General features: G+C 31.6%; 1 pseudogene; it reads right to left on the bottom strand.

Moving 5' to 3' along the window:
- The window catches only part of LOC133876830 (uncharacterized), an 88,801-nt pseudogene that overhangs the window by 12,294 nt on the left and 62,146 nt on the right, over positions 1-14,361 (bottom strand).

Below are 14,361 nucleotides of genomic sequence, written 5' to 3'. Positions count from 1 at the left end.
CTTAGCCATTTATTCTGTTATAAGAGAAACTTATTGTGTGATTTGAATTTTTCCATTTTCTTAGAGTTGATCAAACCGCGGTGCTCATAATCAACAAACAATTGGAGTCTACTGATGGGTCGGTAAAGGAGACCAAGGAGAAGAATTTCTTAGACAGGATCTAGAGCTGTTGCAGTTGGAGGCAAGTCAGGGTGCTTGTCTGCGTACAAATGTCTAAACCGTTACAAGGGTTATAAGTGTGTTTTGCTTATACATCGAATTCTACTTAATGGTTGGTTTTCTGAATTTGGCTGTTCTGGAGTGGTTTTACCTTTGGTTTATTATTCAAAGGGTTTTCACTTCGCCAACAAAATTGTGTGTTGATGTGTGCTTGATTGGTTTATATTTTTGTGGTTTGATATACTATTTTAATTGCCTTTGTTGCTTCATAATTATTGGCATATTGTGTTGGGTTCTAAACACTAATTCTTTAGTTCCTATGTTGTAAAGGAAGATAGTGTGGCATTTATTATTTTTGGATTAAGACCTTGTATTGTTATGTTAATGAAATGATACTGAGGATTCTTGATTGTTATAATAATATTTGTGCTTGTTATATAGTGAAAATAATAATAAAAAAAATCGGCTACAGTCTCCCCAATCGCTTTGTTTTCTGAAAGAGGCGTTAGGCTGGGGCGCAACAAGAGTATTATTTCCAGTCAAAACATTTTTTCATCTATTTTACATGAAAAATGTTTTTCTGTTCTTCCGAAGTTATATTTCAAAATCATATTGTTAAACTATCTAGATCGCATTCTACCCATTCTTATCGATTAAGTTTGTTTTGCTGAATACGCTTTTTGATTCTATAGAGATGCGGGTTTTACCGAGCACTTGCTTTTGCACCTTTTGTTGAAGATGAAACTATAGTTACTGAAATGAAATTATCCATGTAGCCTATGAAACATGTGCTTTCATTTAAAATATTTTGGCTTTTTCATAGGTTGTTCACTTGTTCATACAAACACTAACCTTTCAAGTTTTGGTGATTTTTTATGCAAGTTACTTATTAATGCAATAATAACTTTCTTCGAAGCTCATAACCCAAGCCACGGAAAATTTTTGTTTTTTCCTTTCAAAAAATAAAAAATAAAAAGAATGCCACTTAACTATGATCTAAAGTTTTTATTATTATTTATTTTTAAACAACATTCCATTTGGTCTATTTAGATAAACTTTTTTTATGCAATGACCTATGACCTAGTATTTTGCATTGCTTTAAGTATTGAGTCACTATATTTATTCATATCCTTGATCAAGTTTATTTACTATATTTACTTCAAATGTCTCTTTATCTCTCACAAAAATCCTTCTTCTTTTTTTTTTTTCGTAAAATTCTTCATTTCCATGAAAATACGTGCTTTTTAGTAGAAACTTCATATATTGTATCTTCATATATTAATAGTTTAATGATTGCATTTTAAATATACAAATATACATATTTATCATACTTTTCAAATCAATATATATATATATATATATATATATATATATATATATATATATATATATATATATATATATATTTTAATTTTTTTTGTATTGGTGTCTTGATGTAATATATCATGACAAGGGGATTATCGACTTCACTTGTCCATTTGAAACTAATTATGTTCTTACTAGTACACATGCTTTTCTACAGAGACGGAGCCAGACATTTTAATGGGAGGGGGCTAAATAATTTTTTTTCTTAAGTAGGGATTAAAGTATATGTATAAAGGCAAATTTTAAGTAAATTAAACATAACTTAGTTTTGATATTTTTATTATTCCATTCAAATTAAAAATCAATAAGCAAAAGTAAAAAGAGATTTTAGAAAGAAAAAAAAGTAAAGAAAACCACTGTCCAAAGATTCAGAAAATAAAAAATAAAAATAAAAATAAGAAATGTCTCAGTTATTTTTTCCACACATTCTTAGGAAATTGAGCTTGGTTAAGCTTGTGACTCCTCAAATCTACACCTGTCTTCTTCCAATGCACTACTTTACTAAACCCTTTTTCGTTTACTTTGAACACAGTTTCTACAACTTTGTAAAGATATTTCCATTGTTAGATTCTTAGGCATGTCCCTTGTTACCCGTGAAATATTAAAGAAAAAAGTTTTGACAATAGTTGAAGAGATAATAAAAGGAAAGGGGGCAAGGAAAAAAAAAATCTTGCTAGGGGCTAATAAGCAAAAAAAAACCTTAATTTGATTCATCTAAAAAAAAAAAAAAAAAAAAACCTTAATTTAATTTTTTTTTTTGTTTTACCTTAATTATTTTTAACTTTTTAATTTTTTAATTTTTTTTTAATTATTTTTTTCTCTTTAGAGTTGAGGGGGCCCATGGCACCACCGCCCCGCCCCCCCCCCCCCCCCCCCCCCGCGTCATTGCTTTTCTAAAAACTACAAGTTAACATATAAAAATATTTCAAAATGAATTTTGAAATCCTAGCAAAAATAATTACTTAACCGAAAAGGCACTTTACTTAAAATCAGTTATAGTTCTCAAAGTCACAATTATTAAACAAGACTTATTGGAATCAAATTACTTTAAGAATAAATCTTTTTTTTATTACTTATTTTACTTTAAGAATAGAACAATAATCAAAATCAAAACATTCTCACTTTTTTTTTTTTTTACTTTTTTCTATCACATTAATAATTTTTTTATTAATATTCAAATAAAAAAATTCACTACAATGCAAAATCTTTTCACTTTTCTATATAAATTCTTTTTATTTTATATTACATCATCACTTTTTACTAATTCTAAAATTAACAATTCACTATTATGTTCTGCACATGTATTTGCCAAACAAACAAGCCCTTAATCTCAATGCGCAAACCAATAATATGTAAAGAAAAAAGTACAATTCTAGAAGCCAATTAATTACTTACAAAAAAAAAAAAAAAAAAAAAAAAACCATTGAAGCCAATTAATGCAACAAAAGTTTCACCGACAAAAGATTGTTTCTTTATGATACTAGCAACCTAGATACTTTATAGGTGGAGCCCTTCTTTAAATATAAATATAAAAATTTTAAAAAAAATTTAAAAATCACAAAAAATATTTACTTCAGTTTCTTTATATAAAAAACGATAAAAAGTAAAAAAAATTAAGAAAAAAATAAAATAAGAATAAAGAAAGAGTATTTAATTGATATAAGAAAATATAAGAAAATCTATTTGATTTTTTTTTTTAATTTTTTTATGGAAAAGCATAAGATAATTTTATTTCTTAAATTTTAAAAAATAATTAAATATCTGCAGCTAATACTCTTAAAAAAATTATCAATAAAGAATAAGAAAATGATTAGAGCACACCTTCTACGTAGCATTGTCATTATCAATCACAATTACATTTGATTATTTGGTAGTTATAAGGGGTTAAATATCACATCAACTTATAATTTGACGTGTCAGATCATTTAAAACTATTACGTTAATTATAATTAAATTAAATTATTTATTAATTAACGTAGTATCTGATGAATTGGTAATAGTTAAAATTATCCAACAGTCTTCTGCAGATGTGATTGTTTCAGGGTTTTTTTTTTTTTTTTTTTTCTTTTTTTTGGGGTGTAAGGTAAACCCATGACTGTTGTGAATTATATAATTTTGTTGTGTTCTTTTTATTTTTTTTCATTTTCTTTTTCAATTGTTGGATTAATCAATTAACGAAAGTTATATCCTTGTTGGATAAACTTTGAGTAATAATGTTTAAGATTTTTATTGATCAAGATATAAAACGTCGAACATAATGATCTAACATAACAGATTCATAAATATAATTTGGAATAACCTCCCTTCATGTCTCATCAATAACTTGTCAAACAGTCTCATTACCAAAGCAATAGTTACAGAGTTACCTTCTCATTTAACATGGCCAATCTCTCCTAACATTCTTCACTATTTGTCCAAATATTTTCCAAACTCGCCCCGAGGAAAAAAAAATATTTTTCTTAATGGAAGAAAAGATTATCGTATAAGAAAATAAAGGAAAATGCGGAATGAATAAATATACACAAGAATTTACGTGGTTCAATTTATGACTTACATCCACAAAATAAAGTCATAATGACTACATTATTGCTCTTATTCACTTGATGAGCTGATTCAACATTGTTGTTTACTCTGATCCGGTTGAGGTGGTTTTCATTTCCTAGCATGTAGGTGGTCTAAGTTCCTATGACCGAGTCTTCACTGCAAAAAAAAAGGACAATTATGAACGGCTTTTTTCTCGACGGTTTCTAAAACCGTCTAGAATTAAAATTTTACAGAAGGCTTTTAAACAACCGTCTCTAAACAAAAAAAATATGGACGGTTTGAGTAAACCGTCCATAAATGTATAGACGGTTTTGATCAAACCGTTTGGAATTATTGATATTAAAAAAAAATGGTGACAAAAATCGCATGGATTAAAAAAAAAAATTTATTAATTATGGACGGTTTGAAAAAAAACCATCAAAAAATGTAAAATTTTCAGACGGTTTTTCCCAAACCGTCTATAAATTTACAGATAGTTTGAAAATTTACATTTCTGGACAGTTTGTTTTAAACCGTGTGAAAATTCATAAGTAATCAAATGACACAGCTCAACACCCTCAGCCGTAGATTGGAACACTATCAACGACTTAAACACGTTTAAAGAAAATGACGCGGATCTGAACCCCACATTGCATATTCCCCAAGCAAAGATGGCGTACAACCCCTCTGAAGCCCCCGTTGAAAATGTGAACCCCAGCCGGCCGAACGACAGCCCTACGGCTGACTTTTGCATTTGTTTTGGATCAAAATGGTCTTTCCTTTTTGAGTTCGTTGATTCACACGAGTGACAGGATCTCGACAGAACGGCGGGATCTGGACGACGGGAGAGAGTGTCAAAGATGGAATGCCGGAGATGGAGTGCCGGATTTGTGAAACCCATGAAGTTCCGTCCAGATCTGGCGAGGTCGTTTTCGGCCGAATCTAGCGAAGTTGTCTGGGTTTCCGACCAGATCAGGCCGAAACCCACGCTCGGTATCTCTCTCTGGCTGGATACAAAGAGAGACCGGCCGGAATACCACGTATTCCTGCCGGTTCACTCTTCCTCTCTATTTCTTTGTCGCCAACCGGTGTGCATGGGTGACGGATCTCTTTTCCTCTCTCTCTTTCTCTGTTGCCGTTCGGATCTCTCTTCCTCTCTCCTTCTCTGTTGCCAGTCGGCATATGAACGAATCAGACCATTTTTTTTTTGTGAAAGGTATCAGGCCATCAAAAAACTAATTAATATAAAAAATAATCGAAACAGAAAAAAAAAAAAAAAATAAAATAAAATAAAATAAAGAGAAAAGAAAAGAAAAAAAAAAAAAAGTCTGGACGGTTTTGGGCCAAATTGTATCGAATTCCGAACAGTTTTACCCAAACCGTCCAAAAATTCATTTAGTGATATTATATACTGGACGATTTTAAACTGTCCAGAAAAAACCGTATGAAATTAATTCTAGACGGTTTTTCTGCATTTCTGAACGGTTTTAAATCGTCGAGAATTTACTTTTTTTTTTGTAGTGCTTTCTAGCCCGGCCCCTGTAAGTAATACAAACAGTTTTGATGTCTTTTATTATAGATCATGTGATTTTATCTTTAACACTAAACACTTTAGCAAAGGCTTTTTATGTGTTGTTTTTTAGGAAAAAGAGAAATACAAAAAGAAGAAAATTAAAGCCACAAAGACAACAAGTTGATCAAACATCTGCAGATCCATGAAAAAGAGACATGACGCGGAGCGGCGGAAGGAGACGAGAAGTTATCAGAGCGTTCAATCTTGTGGTTTTGGCTTCCACGGCAGGCGACAAGATGAGGGCCCCAGAGAGTGACAACCATTTCGTAATGTTGGACGTTAAATAAAAGGTTTTGCGTTGGTTGAAAAAATGTTTCTTAACGTGTTTTAGGGATATTTTTATTTATTTATTTTCAGTTTGAAAAAATGTTCTAATGTAATAAAAAGTTAAAAATAATTTTTAATATTTTAGGTTTTTATTATTTGTTAATGTTTTCATTTTGAAAGGGAAAAAATATACATAACCTCCTCAAACTACCACATCATTATTAATGTTTCCTCCAAACTACTAATTGTGATAATCTCCCCCTTAAACTACCAAAAAATGTCAATGTTTTCCTTAATGACAAAAATGCCCTTCATAAAATTATTAAATTTTTAGAAAAAAAACTAAAAAAAAATATTTTAAAAAATCTAACATAATAAAAAGTTATTTAAAAATAGAAACTAAAAAAAAAAAAAATACGGGCTTTTTTCTCGTTTGTTTTTTAATTATTATTATTATTCTTTTAATTTTCAATTATTTTTTCGTTTGTTTTTTAATAAAAAAAATCGTTCTTTTTCATTTTTTATTTTTTGTTTTTTATTTTTTTTGTTTTTATTTTCGAATTTATAAGGACATTGTTATCTTATTGAAAAAAAATTTGTGGTCATTTTTGTCTTTTGTTGGTCTTAGGGGGAACATTGATATGTTTTGCTTGTTTAATATGGAACATTGAAACAATTAGTAGTTTGTGGGGATATTGACAATTGAGTAGTAGTTTGAGGAGGATATGCGTATTTTTCCCTTTTAAAAATACAACAAATGGTGTGTTAGTTCTTTTTCGTTTTTAATTTTTTTTTAATTTCATTTTTTAGTTTTTTTTTTTTTTTTTTTAGTTTTTTAAAAAGTTTCTTTTTAGTTTTTTTTTTTTTTTTCAAATTTATAAGGACATTTTTGTCTTATTGAAAAAAAAATGTATGGTCATTTTTATCTTTTTGTTGGTCTTAGGGGGGACATTGACATGTTTTGATACTTTGAGGAGGAACATTGGAGCAATTGGCGGTTTGGAAGGAACATTGACAATTAATGGGTAATTTGAGGGGGATATGTATATTTTTTCCCTTTTAAAAAACATAAAACAAAAAACAAATGGTGTTTTAGGGAAAGCTTTTTGGATTTGTGTGTTTTTTTTTTTTTTATTAGTAATAAGAATTAATTGATATAAATTATAAAGATTTTTTTTTTTTTTTTTTTTTTTGAGAGAAATGGAAACAAAGACGGAGATGGTTGATTCAATAGTTGATATAAAAAATTAAGAGATATATATTATATAAATAAGAGATATAAAAAAATCATTTATCTTTACGAAATACATTTATAAGTAATTACGTAAAAACATGGTTACGGTAAAAAATATTTCGTCAGTTCTCGTTTACATTTTATAGATTTAATTGACATGGTTAGTAATAAAAAAGATAATAATATTTATAAAATGTTTCTATTTATGTTAAAACTGATGTGACTTTCATTATGAATATTATTTATTTTCTTTAAAACAAAAAAAAATATAAATATAAAAATAAAAATAAAGAATTTTTTTTAAAAAACTTGGCACAGCTAGTCTAAATAGAAACATTTTCAGTATGAAAATGCAGACTGTCCACACTGAATGAGAAAGTAAATTCATTGCAAGTTTTATAATAATGAATGTGTCATTATTTGTTTATATATATTGGTTACTTGCTTATCTTTTAATTAGCATTGATATTGTGCATGGAGCTAAAAGATCTCTTGCATATAATTTTGATATAAAATAAATAGGTAGAACTAATGTCATATTGGACATTAAAGTTCTTAGAGATAATGATTGCATTATTTTATCTCAGACATATTATGTTGAAAAGATATTTAAAAGATTTGAGCACTTTGATTATCTGTCTATGTCTACACCATATGATTCAAAAATTACATTTGGTAAAGAATCACGGTGATGGTGTATTGCAAGAAAAATATGCACAATTCCTTGGTAGCTTGATATTTTGACAAACTGTATATGCCTGATATTGCATATATTGTTGGCATGTTGAGTAGATATACTCATAATCCTGGTGTTGAGTATTGGGATGCTATTTTTAAATTGTTGAGATATTTAAATGGCACAATTAATTCTGGTTTGTCATATTGTGATTATTCTCCTTTATTGAAAGGATATTGTGATACTAATTGAATTTCTGATTCAGATGAGCTAAAGTCTATATATGACTTTATATGTTTATTCTGGCTGGATGGACTATTTCTTAGAGGTCCTCAAAATAGACTTGCATAGCAAGGTTTACTATAGAGTCAGAGTTAGTTGTCTTGGAGAAGGCAGGAACTGAAGATGAATGGCTAAGGAGCTTATTAATCAATTGATTTGCCTTTATATACTAATTCAGTTCCATTTGTGTTTTGATTGTGATTGACAGGCTGCCATAGCTCGAGCAAGGAGCAAGATCTATAATGAGAAAAGTGCACAATATTGTGAGGCAGCTTATTGAGACCGGTATAATGTCCATGGACTTTGTGAGGTCAAAAAGGAATTTGCAAATCCTTTGACCAAGCCACTAGCAAGAAGGCTGGTGAGTAAAGCATCGAAGGGGATAGGACTAATACCCAAATTATGATGACACTGTGATTGATACCCAACCTTTGTGATTGGAGATCCCATGAATGAGGTTTAATGGGAAACGAAGTCACAAGGGATCATGTTGAGGTACTGTCATTCTATGTTTATTCATTATTTTATTGAGAAGATAGTGATGAGTCCATCCCTATGGTGTACGACAGTACAAGATGCAGAGTGATTAAGGATGAGTTTAAAAACTCTTAATGGATCCATAGTCCCTACATGTTGGGATGGGGTATTCCCTGCACACACTCTTGATGGATGCCACCTATGTGAGTGTGGAGGTGGTGCCGCCTCCTATGAGACTAGGGTAGGTCTCTAGAGCGCTCATGAAACCCAGGGGCGCATGGCCTGTATAAGGCGCCAACCCGCTATAGAACAATCCAAATTTTTTTTTTTGGAGAAAGTTATGTGGGTGATAAGTTTGGTCAACTTATGAATCTGGTTAAAAGAGTTTAACTCTACTACGATTCATTAAGTTCCTTCTTATTTATCCTAGGTGCGGTTAACCACATTGATGCATGCTTTCAATCTCCTTATATTATAGTGTTTGTAACATGTGGGGGATTGTTGTATTTGTTACAAACATTATTTCTTTTTTGAAGTATTTAAAACATATTACCGTTTCTCAAAATGTTTATGAGTTTTTATGAGGAAGAAAAATCAGTTTTATAATTTGGTCTTAAAGTGTTTTTGTTGGAAATAATTTTGGATGGTACACAAAATTCTTGTTGAAATATATAAAATAATACCAATATGAAAATTTACAATTAAATAAATAATTGTTACACAAATAATTTATTGAAAATATTATTGTTGATGCTAGACCATATTAATCCAAAGTTATAATATTAAAATAAATACAAGACAAGAGATTAAAAATAAAGTAAGGAAAGATTTCACAATGCTATAGAATCACGCAAGAGCGTTGTCCTTAAAGGTTGATTCGTGCCTCCCGGAGTGTATTACTCGGTGTGATCGGATCTCTTGACACGCAACCTCCCAGGATTAGACTATAGGGTCTATCTTCGTTAATGACACACTTCCAAGAACGAAGATCAAATAGAACAACCCTTTGATCAAAGTGGATGGGGGACTTCAAAATATTTTTTCTTGTAGAAAAAATATTAATATAACTAATAGCTTCTTGGCTTAAAATAAATTCACTCTGGAATAAACTACACGCTGGAAAATATGTTGGAAGCCAAAGAAGAAGTAAGTTCTCAAATACTCATTGGGAACTTAATATATATAAAAAAAAAATGAGCATAAGTTTTTTCTTTCTCTTTAATGACCAAGACAAGAGTTTTAATCACCAACGGTAAAAAACGTTTAAAATATTAATAGTCAAAACCGTTTAAAATGTTAATGCATCTTAATGACCAAACGGTTAAAATAAGATTTAATGATTTGTAAACACCCAACGGTTATATTTTGAGATTTTATGACTAACCGTCATAATTCTTTAAGAAAAAATAAACGGTCAAAACTGTTGTATTTGTTTTTTTTTTTTTAAGGGAACATGTAGTCATTCCATTAATTCACTAAAGGGTAACAACATTACAGACAGAGTCACAACTTGACTCAATACCATTACAGGGACTCACAGAAGAACACCCCATAACAATTACCCTATGACACAGATTATATCCACAGTTGCTACAAATATGCCTAGCCAACAGAAAGGTGCCTCTGCGTTGACATAAAACCTCTACTTGCACTATGGAGTCAGTCACAAACAATCTGCGCTAAAAGCAATGACTAGGCTAAATCCAACCCAAAGCACACTGTCAAATACAATCTGACTAAATACAAGAAAAACATCCAACACAGAAGTTGCCGGCAGAAAAAGCACTACCGGTGACAGCGCGTGTACTACACGCGCCGCCACCTGCCCTTCCCCTACAACAGCCTAACACAAAGAAACCCCCGAGCACCACCAGGAACGGCAAAAGATGCAGAACGTGCCCATCACGCGCGGCCTAAAGTGTAGAACCCCCTGGCGCGTGATGACCACGCGCCGACTCCCAATGAGCCTTCCGTCCGCAGCGAACAACGGCAGCACCAGAGGCCGAAGACGTGCATGGCTGGGGGGCGCGTGTCAACTAAAAGGCGGTGGATCAGCACAGATCTAGCTTCAAAGAATGATACAAACTGAGGCACAACCAAATCTCTCCACCAGAACACGAGCGGCGAGCTCTCCTCCGCTGGAGCTCCTTTGGAGTGTTTTCCTGCCACGAACAAACAACTAAAAGAAACTAGAAAACTATACAAACTTCCATAGACCAACCGGACTAAGAAGACTAAAAACCACCACCGGAAAAGTCCGGGGGACTCAAAACTCCACAGTCCTAGTGACTAGGAGACTCTAGCCTCCACTGGAACAACCAGGGAGGAACCAAAAAACCTCTCTTAGCCCTTTGAGGGCTAAGAGAAGAAGAAAAAACCGGGAGGAGGGAGGTTTGGAACCTCCCTCCCCCGGCCAAGGACACCACTGTAAGGGAGAAGGTTCTGGAGAAAAGGAAAACAGAGAGAGAGAGAGAGAGAGAGAGAGAGGATCTTTGCTGTCTGTCTCCTGTTGTATTTGTTACAAACATTATTTCTTTTTCAAAGTATTTAAAAATATTACCGTTTCTCAAAATGTTTATGAGTTTTTATTAAGAAGAAAAATCAGTTTTAATAATTTGGTTTTGACCGTTTATTTTTTTTCTTCTTAAAAAATTATGACGGTTAGTCATAAAATCTCAAAATATAACCGTTGGGTGTTTACAAATCATTAAATCTTGTTTTAACCATTTGGTCATTAAGATGCATTAACATTTTAAACGGTTTTGACTATTAATATTTTAAACGTTTTTTACCGTTGGTGATTAAAACTCTTGTCTTGGTCATTAAAGAGAAAGAAGAAACTTATGCTCATTTTTTTATATATATATTAAGTTACCAATGAGTATTTGAGAACTTACTTCTTCTTTGGCTTCCAACATATTTTCCAGTGTGTAGTTTATTCCGGAGTGAATTTATTTTAAGCCAAGAAGCTATTTGTTATATTAATATTTTTTCTACAAGAACAAATATTTTGAAGTCCCCCATCCACTTTGATCAAAGGGTTGTTTTATTTGATCTTCGTTCTTGGAAGTGTGTCATTAACGAAGATAGACGCTATAGTCTAATCCTGGGAGGTTGCGTATCAAGAGATCCGATCACACCGAGTAAAATACTCCGGGAGGCACAAATCAATCTTTAAGGACAACGCTCTTCTTGCGTGATTCTATAGCATTGTGAGATCTTTCCTTAATTTAATTTTAATATCTTGTACAGTATTTATTTTATTGTTATTATTATTTCGGATCAATATGGTCTAGTATCAACAATAATTTTTCAACCAATTATTTGTTTAACAATTATTTATTTAATTGTTAATTTTCAGATTGATATTATTTTATTTCAATAAGAATTTTGTGCACCATCCAAAATTATTTCCAACAATATTTGCCTCAAGTGTAAAACACAAAAATTCATCTGTTTGATACCTGATAGTCTTCACCTAGTTATAGACGAGGCTTTAACTGTCATTCGTGAATGGGTAGGACCGTAGGAGTTGATTCTAAGATTTCTAGGATCAAAAGCTAAATATCGGGATTCAGAGCGTTTCGGGATGTTCCGGTAATCTCGAAACTGATTCATCCCATAACTTCCTTCATACATATTGGGATATGATATTATATCAGTTGAGATCTTCTGCAAAGTACCTGTCTCCCGCATAAGGTGATGAGCAAATTTTTCCGAGTACTCTCGAGATACACCATTCTTAAGTGGTTGGAGGAATATTTCCCAACAACCGAAATCGGTGAGTCCCTATCAAAATTAAATTGGACCTCTCGTTCATGTTTTGACGTCCATGACTCCCCACTTAACTGCAGTACTCCAAATGGGTTGGCTGAGTAGAAAGTTTATCTCAATCTCCAAACGCGTGGCGGAGTGGACTTGGCCCACTTGGAGAATTTGAAACATATCATTAACGCGGTATTGGCAGGGAGGACGTTTCATGATTCCCTCAGGTTCAATTATATGCTTTAGTTTACGATTATATATATATATATATATATATGGAAAATAGACTCACTCAAATAACATTTCCTTTCACCACAAAATATAAAATGAAGGATGAGATCATGAGTCTAACACCTACTGTCTGTATGTTTAATTATATATATATATATATATATATATATATATATATAATCACGCAACACTTATCCTCCCCAAACTAGGGAAAGAAATTAATAATTGTCATGTCAATATGATTCTAGGTTTCCGTGCATGAATGGCTTCCCTTACTCTCATTCTCATTTTAAGTACATATTTTTTTTTTAAGTAGTATTAATAATAATAAAAAAAATGTTTGAAGAACACTTACTTTATTTGTCCTATTTCTTTAGTGGTCTATTAATCTATGGAACCTTAAAGTCGGATCCTAATCCCCTCAGATTTTTGAAAATATGAGAATCTTAGATTTTCAAATCCTCACTGTCACTTGCATCTAACGGACCAAAATATGTTCTAGATGTTTGTACCATCAGCAATCTCTTTAAAATTAAAATTAAAAAAAAAAAAAAAAAATCAAAAATCAAAATGCAAAACCATTTCAAAACAAGCGTTCTCTTCTATTCTACACCAAATGAAATTTCATACCCAAAATTTCCCCACATCTTTAGAGCTCATCCCTCCCCTCCATCCCCCCAAGATCGACCATATCTAGGCGAATCGATATATCAACCACCCAATAGAAGTCGAGTCAGGAACCACCGTGCATCGCCGAGTTTTGAGCGACCCCAAATCGTGGATGAAGATCACCATACGACGCCAGGTTGTGACTCGTATGCCCTAAGCTCCCAAGAATTGTACATCCTCGAGCCCACAACTACTGTACATCCCTGAAGAACCACCACACGCTCATTGGCGACAAACCACTACGGTTATGTTGAAAAATGTTACATTGCTGAAGAGCTTAGTAATTATGTAAAAAAGTGGTTATGTTGAAAAATATTTCTTTGGTCCCTTCCAATTTGCAAATTATAGTTTTAAATGATATTGTTACTACTAAAAAGAATGGAAATTTCATTACTGCCTTCAATTCATCACACAAGTTACAATGTCTCCCAATATTTCATTTAGTTATGGAATTTCACCTTATCGATCTATTATTAGAATTGCAATGTTCTCATTCTATCTTAAGAAAACAAAAATACCCATAAAAATCTGAGAAGAAAAAATATTAAAAAAAAATTAAAAATATATAAAAAAAAATACCTGTCTAGTGACCTACGACCGCCGCATGGATTTTAATTTTTGATAATTTTTTTAAAGAATTTTTTATATTATGAAAGTTATTGTTTTCGGTTTTACTTGTGAAAATGGGACATTGCGACTCTAATGGTAGATTAATAAGGTACGTTAACCAAATTGAAAGATCATGAAACATTACAAATTAGGTGATAGCTAGATTAAAGATGATAAGTATAATTTTTTGTGAAGAAAGTATAGTAATATAGAACATAAATTTCTTACAAACTGGTTTGTAAGAAAAATTTTACAATACACATAAAAATGACATGTCTTTTAAGCATGTGAGAAGCATATATTTTTTATTAGAGTAGTGATTCACTACCATCTAAATATACAACTTTTCACCACCTTGTCTATGTGGCAAGGTGGTCCCCCACTTTAATTTATTTTTAAAAAATAAAAAAACTCAAAAAGTAGTGAGGGACCACCTTGCCACATAGGCAAGGTGGTGAAAAGTTGTATATTTAGGTGATATTGAATCATTATTCTTTTTATTAATGCTATTTAAGCATATGTTTTTTATCC

This window comes from Alnus glutinosa, chromosome 9 (assembly GCF_958979055.1).
Source record: "Alnus glutinosa chromosome 9, dhAlnGlut1.1, whole genome shotgun sequence".
Classification (NCBI taxonomy): domain Eukaryota; kingdom Viridiplantae; phylum Streptophyta; class Magnoliopsida; order Fagales; family Betulaceae; genus Alnus; species Alnus glutinosa.
Note: the sequence above shows the minus strand (reverse complement) of the source record. Positions and strands in the feature narration are given on the sequence as shown.